Genomic DNA, 8213 nt, shown 5'->3' with positions numbered 1-8213 from the left:
ATCTATCCACTACTGTGATTAGATCAACTGTTCTCTAATTATTATTATTATTATTTGCAGTAGTGGGGATTGAACACAGGGCCTTTGCACTGACCAATATCCCTGGCCTTTTTTATTCTTTATTTTTAGACTGGGTCTTGCTAAGTTGAAGTTACCTGAATTAAGCTGGGCACAACCTTGTCTGTCCCAGCTTCCTAGAGTGCAGGGATCACAGGAATGTGTCATCAAATCTAGCTAACTTTATTATTTTTAATCAAACTACAAGAGAATCCTAATGTGGACTAAGTCAGAACTCTTCATAACCTCCCGCATATGGCTCTGGTGTACTCAGCTGACTGTCTCATAATTTGTCAGCAGGAATATTGTGCTTTATGTGACAGTCTCCCTGTCATGAAGAAAAAGACATGGCTATGTGTCTTTGCAAACTCTGCTCTCACCTTTTCCCTGTCCACTCCTCTATTCTAGATGTAAGTCCTACCTCCTCTCAATGTTCTCCCTTGCTCACTTGGTGTACCTGTTGCTCACTGCTGATAGACTATACCACATGCTTCTGAATACTTTTTTCATTTAGCAAATTCTTTTTGAGTCCATACAAATACTAGAAGTTACTATGGAAGAGATCTCAATAAATCTTTTCTGAGGCCTATCACTATATTATATATTTGGGGTGATGGAAAGACAGAACATATTTCTTATTTCTGAAGAGCCTTTAAAAATTATTCTGTTATTCAGTATTTTTTACCTATTTGACCTTTATGTCCAATAGATATAAAATCCTTAAATGCCAGGATTGCCATATATTTCATTTGTGTTCCTCTATTTAGCACATTAATAAGTGTACCATAGGTACTCAATAAGGCTGACTGAATGGGAAATTTAGAAGGATCTAAGATAAAAATTTTGGTGTGGACCTTCTGGGTAACTAAGAATCCTGTTAACAATTCTTTACTGTAAGTATAAATTTTCATAATATCCAAAAGCCAGGTAATTTATTCCACATCTTATTTCTCAAAGTCAATGCACTAGAGTGTGACTACAAAGAATATTTTTCTTGTCATCTTTAAAATGCTTAGTCTTTATTAGGTATACCAGCAACAGCAGAAGGTTCAACTACTCTTAGCCTGAAATCAACTCTAATTAATTACCTATGTTAGGAAACTTCATAAATCCTATCCTTACCCTATATGCTTACTAGCATATTGAATTTTATTTTGAGTTCGGTAATAAATAAATAAATATGGTATAAGTGTTAAAAAAACTTGAAAGAGTAAATCAAATTTTTAATACTTCAAATTTTGAAATATATGTATATATAGATATCAAAAACCTATTCAAATAACCAAAGTATGCATTGCACTTGCTATTTTAATGTAGTTGCTTATATTTCTTTTCACAATAGTGCTTCAGTGAATGCTTAATTGCAGCCCCACAATAGTTTTTATCTTTGAATTATGTATATTTAAACATCTACTCCTAAGATTAAATTAGTAGATACCATGTTAGATTCAGTTATTTATAATAATTGGAATTTTAAAGAAAGTCACTAACAATGTCAAAAACATATTCTTACTTTGATCCCTACAAGAGTTAAAAGACAGAATCTTAGGGGACTCAAATTTAATTATTAAAGAAATTATTTCAGAATTAACTTTAAATGTATGATTATTCATGCCTTGTGGCCATTAGGGTGGTGTGTCAACTGGATTGGCTTTGGGATCCACCTGGGGGATTGGGAGAGCACACTTCTGGGTGTATCTGGGTAGTCAAGGGGGGATGGCCTTGGGGTCTATGTCTAGCCCCTTGCTGCTTCTATTCTGCTCTGTTCCCCTGCTCTGGTTCCTGGCTGTCATGAAGCAAAAATCTTTGCTCCACTATACCCCTTGCCATGATGTTTCTGCCTTGGAACCAGTCAAAATCATGGTCTGAATCCTGGTAAAAATGAGAGCCCAATTAAACCTCCTCACCTTTAAATTTTGGGTGTCAGGTGTTGTGTCCAATGATGGGACAGTTGACTAATATAGAAAATTGATGCTAAGAATAAGGTCATTGTTGTGACTCTGCCTGACAATGTCATTTAGAAGCCTTTCAATCTGGTTTGTGGGAGATTTTAGAAAGGTTTAGAGATAAGGACTAGAGAAGTCATAGAATGCTGTGAGAATGAAGCTGAAGGTGCAATGGAGAGCCTAATGGATGTTTCTGGTCAGTGCTCAGAAGACTAGAAGAGAGATAGTAATGCATCCAATAAAGGTCAGATTCAGGAGTTTTCAGATGGAAACACTCCATTGGCAGGTGAAGTAGAGGCCATGTGTATTACACTCTGGCAGAAAATTTGTCTGCATTTTGCCAATGTCCTGAGACTTTGTAAAACACCAGGTTTAACGGGGAAGAAATTTCAAGACAGCTCAACATTCAGGCTGTGGCATGGGTATTGCTGGATGCTTTTAGCCAGATTTACAGTAAGAATCAGTGGCAAAAGGCTGAACAGAAATATTTGAAAAATTTAAATTTTGCTGCAAAAGGAACCAAAGTAAAGTTGGAGCCAAAAGAAGGTGTGGCTGCTGAAGAGATTAGCACCACTAAAAGATACCAACTACTTTGTACAGGGACAAGAAGATCCCAAGCTTTATGGAATCTCAGGAATCAGTAAGACCCTATTCATCACAGACCTAAGGGTGCAAATGTCAACCTTTCATTTAAAGAGAATCCCTGGGCCCCCTGCTCAAGGAAGACCCAGTAGGAAATTTGTTCCCAAGGATTCTTTCCACTCTGGTCAGCCATCAAGGCTCTCAGAGATTGCTGCAGCCAGGGTCCAAGAGGGTCTGGCTACTGGCAGCAGTCCTTTGAGACATTCCCATGATGGTAGTTTTACTGGCATGCAGAATGAAGAGTTGTGCAGTTAAACAGGCTTCTACCCAGACTTCAGAGGAAGGCCAGGGAGGTCAGGCAATGAGCTCCTGAGAGGGCAGTGCATGAAGCTGTGAGAATGAAGCTGAAGGTGCAGTGGAGAACCCAGGATGTTGGAGGTGCCACAAACATGAAATGTCTGCCAGGGCAAGCTACAAAGCATGAGTGGAACCAGCCAAAGAGAGAGTTTGTGTGAGCTGCAACTGCCACAGCTGCAGGAATGGGGCTGCCCAAACTCTCTGTAACTCACATTTTACCACCATGTGCCCAATGCAAGATATGGAGCTACAGGGCTTAAGGTTCCACTGAGTTTCAGTCTTGATTTGGTCTGATTATTTTCTGTCCTCCACTCCTCCCTTTTGGAATGGAAATATTTTCCCTGTGCCATTGTACTTTAGAATTATGTAACTTGTTCTTCACTTTTACAGAGCTTTACAACTTAAAAGTTTGTCTTGATTCTCAGAAGAGAGTTCGAACTTGACTTTCAAAAAATGCTGGAATTGCCGAGACTGAATTGTTGAGACTTTGAGGACTGTCTCTGGTTATATGCAGTATAGTTGTATTAGGTTAGGCAGAACTATGAATTTGCTAATGTCTTTATTTGGAGATTGAGTATGGTTTTAAAGTATGTTTGTTGACAAGGGGTGTGAGATGGTGGTGAGAGTGGTGTATCAACTTGACTGGCTTTGGGAACCATCCTGGGGACTAGAGGAGCACACTTCTGGGTGTGTCTGGGTGGATCATGAAGACATTGCGCAGGGATCTATGTCTAGTCCCTTCCCTTTTCCTTTCTCTGTTTCCTTGTTCCGGATCCTGTCCATTATGAATTAAGCAGCTTTGCTCCACCACACCCTCTTGCCATGATATTTCTGCCTTACAGCCAGCTGACCATAGACTAAATCCCTTAAAACATGAGCTAAAATTTGAAGCTTTCCTCTTGTAAGTTGTGGGTGGCACATATTGTGTCTAGTGATGGGAAAGCTGACTAATTATGTGCAGAAGCTTTTTAATAAGAAGAGATCCCACTTGTTGATTGTTTGTGGTAGTGTACGGGCAACTGAGGTTTTGTTCATAAAATCTTTTCCTACACCGATGTCTTCAAGAGTTCTATCTAACCTCTGTTCCAGCTGATTCAGCGTTTCTATTTTAATATTTAGGTCTTTAAACCATTGTGGTTTTATTTTACTGCATGGTGAGAGATATAGGTCTAGTTTTAATCTCTGGCAAGTTGAAACCCAATTTTTCCAGCACCATTTATTAAAGAGGCTATCTTTCCTCCAGTGAGGGTATTTGGCTCCTTTATGGAAGATGAGGTGGCTGAGTGTGTCTGGAGTTGTTTCTGCATCTTCTAGTCTGTTCCACTGGTCCTCAGGTCTGTTTCTTTGCCAGTACCATGCTGTTTTTATCACAGTAGCTTTGTAGTATAGTTGCAGGTTGGGGATTGTGATACCCCCTGCCATGTCTCTGTCACCTAGAATTGCTTTTGCTATTCTGAATCTCTTCTTTTTCCAAATGAATTTTTGGATTGTTTTCTCAAGGTCCATGAGGTATGCTGCTGGGATTTCAATTTGGATTGCATTGAATATATATAGCAGTTTTGGAAGTATGGCCATTTTCACTATGTTGATCCTTCCTACCCAGGAGCAAGGATGTCTTTCCATTTTCTGACATCATCTTCAATCTCTCTTTTCAGAGTGCTATAGTTTTCAGAGAAGTCTTTGATTTCTTTCATTAGGTTGATTCCTAGGTATTTCAGTTTTTTGGATGCTATTGTGAAAGGAATTATTTGCCCTATTTCTCTCTCAATGAGTCTGTTGTTCATGTAGAAGAAAGCTATTCATTTTTTTGTGTTGACCTTGTATTCAGCTACTCTACTGAATTTGGTTATTAAGTCTAGAAGACTTTTGGTGGCATTCTTGGGGTCTTCTATATACAGTATCATGTTATCTGCAAATAATGACAATTTGACTTCTTCATTTCCTATCTTTATTCCTTTTATTTCTTTCTCTTGTCTAATTGCTGTGGCTAATGTTTCCAAAACTATATTGAACAAGAGTGGTGATAGTGGACATCCTTGTCTTGTTCCTGATTTTAGTGTGAAGGATTTCAGTTTTTGACCACTTAGTATGATATTGGCTGTTGGTTTTTCATAGATGGCTTCTATCAGTTTGAGGTAGAGACCATCTATTCCAATTTTTTGTAGGGTTTTTATCATAAATGGATGTTGGATTTTGTCAAATGCTTTTTCTGCATCTATGGAGATAATCATATGGTTTTTGTCCTTGGCTCTATTGATATTGTGTATTACACTGATTGATTTGCATAAGTTGAACCATCCCTACATCCTTGGCATGAATCTCACTTGGTCAGGGTGTATGATCTTCTTGATGATCTTCTTCATTCTATTTGCCAGTATCTTATTAAGGATCTTTGCATTTATGTTCATTAGTGAGACTTGCCTATAGTTCTCCTTTTCAGTTGGGTCTTTCTCTGCTTCGGGGATCAAGGTGATGCTTGCTTCCAGGAATGAATTCAGGAGTATTGCTTCCCTTTCAATTTCATTGAAGAGTATAAATAGTAGTGGGAGTAGTTCCTCTCTAAATGTCTTATAGAATTCAGCTGTGAAGCCATCAAGACCCCCCCCAGCTTTTCTTAGTTGGTAAGTTTTTAATTATGTTTTCAATTTCATTGATTGATATTGGGTTGTTTAGAATTTTTAGGTCTTCTTCATTCAATTTTGATAATTCATACATATCTAGGAATCTGTCCATTTCTTCTGTGCTTCCCACCTTATTACCATATAGGTTCTTGAAGTAAGTACTGATGATCCTCAGGATTTCTGCTGGGTCTGTTGTAATTTCTACCTTTTCCTTCCTAATTGCATGGATTTGGGCCTTTTCTTTCCTTTTGCTGATAAGGTTGGTTAAGGGTTTGTCAATTTTATTGTTTCCAAGAACAAACTCTTGGCTTCATTGATTTTTTGTATTGTTCTCTTAGCAAAAGCAATTTTAGACAACAGAGACAAGGCAGGGGTATCACAGTCGCCAACTTGAAACTATACTACAAAGCTACTGTGATAAAAACAGCACAGTACTGGCAAAGAAACAGACCTGAGGACCAGTGGAACAGATTAGAAGATGCAGAAACAACTCCAGACACACTCAGCCACCTCATCTTTAACAAAGGAGCCAAACACCCTCACTGGAGGAAAGATAGCCTCTTTAATAAATGGTGCTGGAAAAATTGGGTTTCAACTTGCCAGAGATTAAAACTAGACCTATATCTCTCACCATGCAGTAAAATAAAACCACAATGGATTAAAGATCTAAATATTAAAATAGAAATGCTGAATCGGCTGGAACAGAGGTTAGATAGAACTCTTGAAGACATCGGTGTAGGAAAAGATTTTATGAACAAAACCTCAGTAGCCCATGAACTGGCACAATCAACAAGTGGGATTGCTTCCTATTAAAAAGCTTCTGCACAGCAATAGAGACCACCAACAGTGTGAAGAGACAACCCACAAGGTGGGAAAAAGTCTTCACCTGGTGTTCCTCCGAAAAAGGTTTACTATCTAAAATCTATAAAGAACTTAAAAAAAAAATCAGACCTCCCACATTTAAAGACCTAATCCAAAAATGGGCATCTCACATGAACGGGCATTTCTCAGAGAAGCAGAAAGAGCAAACAAACATATGAAAAAATGTTCAACATCACTGGTCATGTGAGAGATGAAAATGAAACCAAGGCTGAGATTTCACCTCACTCCAGAAAGAATGGCTGCTATCATGAAATCAACCAATAACAAATGCTGGCGGGGCTGTGGGGAAAGAGGAACACTGTTCCACTACTGGTGCAAGTGTAGACTGGTGCAACCAATGTGGAAATCAGTATGGAGATACTTCAAAGAACTAGGACTGGAAGTTCCATTTGACCCAGCTATTCCTCTGCTGGGTATCTTCCCCAAAGAATTAAAAGAATCATAGCACAGTGATATATGCACTTTTGCTTTCAAAGAAAAGTGACAGTTAACAGAGGATTGATGATCAAATATATGATATTCAAATTTACACAATTTAAAATAATGTTAAAAATCACAAGAGTGTGATACATATGTAATAGCCATTTTAATCATTTGAACACAATATTACATACATGCATACTTTTGTCTGGTCTTGGTAAAAGGCCCAACCTCAGAGGGCCACAGTTTAATGTGACCACATTGGTCAAATTGTGAAGTCCCACATCTACCAGGAGGGAGGCAGAGTTATCTTTTTTTATTCGTGGTAAACCGCAGTGTCAAAGCGAGGAGGGTTGATGAAGCCCTCAAGGCAGGCCGAGTGAATGGGCTGTGGACTCAAGAACTGCCAGGAACGACAGGGTGGCACGGAGAAGGGGCTCACATCAGCCCCTGCCCGCAGCCTGGTGTAGGCTCAGGGCCATGCGGGATCCTCTCCCAAGGTCACCTCCACCCCCTGCCAGCTGCATGGTTAGCCTCCTCGGCCTGGCACAGCACCAGGGAGAGGCCCGGGAGAACCATCCCAGGCCGCCTCCGCCCCCGCGGGCACAGTGACCTGGGCACCCGCACCTTGATGGGCTTAGTGTTGTTGGGCTCAAGGCACTGTCCGTGCATCTCCTCCATGGCCCTGCAGGCCTGCGAGCTGCGGGCGAACTTGATGAAGGCGATGCCCTTGGACTCCTTCGTGTGCTTGTCCCGCACCACCTAGATGTCCTGGATCTCGCCGAACGGCGAGAAGCGCTCCCACAGCACCGCCTCGGGCGTGTACTTGCTGATGACCAGGAAGATGCGGCTGTTGGGAAGCTCGTCCCGGCTGTCCACGCCCGGGCGGAAGCTGCTGCCACCGCCGCCCGCCGAGCTGCCGGCCTTCTCCATCGTGCTCCACCTCGGCGCGGGCGGCGGGACCTGGTCCCTCCAGGTCCTTGCAGATTCTGCCTTGGTCTCAACCAACTCGTCGTGGGTCCGCCTCCCCCCTTCCGGAAGATGGAGAAGTCAGGCGTCAGGCGAGGTCCCATCTTAGGGATGCTGGCTTTTGGGCGGAGTTTGAAGCGCCCTCTGGCGTCTTGGGGGACCCGCACCGAGTCCGGGACCCTCTGCTGAAGCCAGGTTCAAGTTACAACTTTGTACAATCCTTGTCTTTTGCTCAGATCATCTGGCCTGAAACAAGGCTTTCCCAACCCTGGTTTTGCCTCCTAGTATTGTCCCAAGTCCAAGAATTCTTCCCCAAAACTTTCCATTGTGAATGAAGAAATTATTCATAACACTTGCTAAAGATGGCCAACTTGATTCA

The 8213-nt window shown here is 41.2% G+C and overlaps 1 pseudogene; it reads right to left on the bottom strand.

The window, feature by feature from the left end:
* Positions 1–7012: 7012 nt before the first annotated feature.
* Positions 7013–8012, bottom strand: LOC147829979 (RNA-binding protein 45 pseudogene; annotated as a pseudogene).
* Positions 8013–8213: the final 201 nt, after the last annotated feature.

Source organism: Heterocephalus glaber, unplaced genomic scaffold, assembly GCF_053883595.1.
Source record: "Heterocephalus glaber isolate CG9 unplaced genomic scaffold, H.glaber_assembly_v1.0 deba00000347, whole genome shotgun sequence".
Lineage (NCBI taxonomy): Eukaryota > Metazoa > Chordata > Mammalia > Rodentia > Bathyergidae > Heterocephalus > Heterocephalus glaber.
The sequence above is the reverse complement of the archived record's forward strand: the minus strand, read 5'-3'. Positions and strand labels throughout refer to the sequence as shown.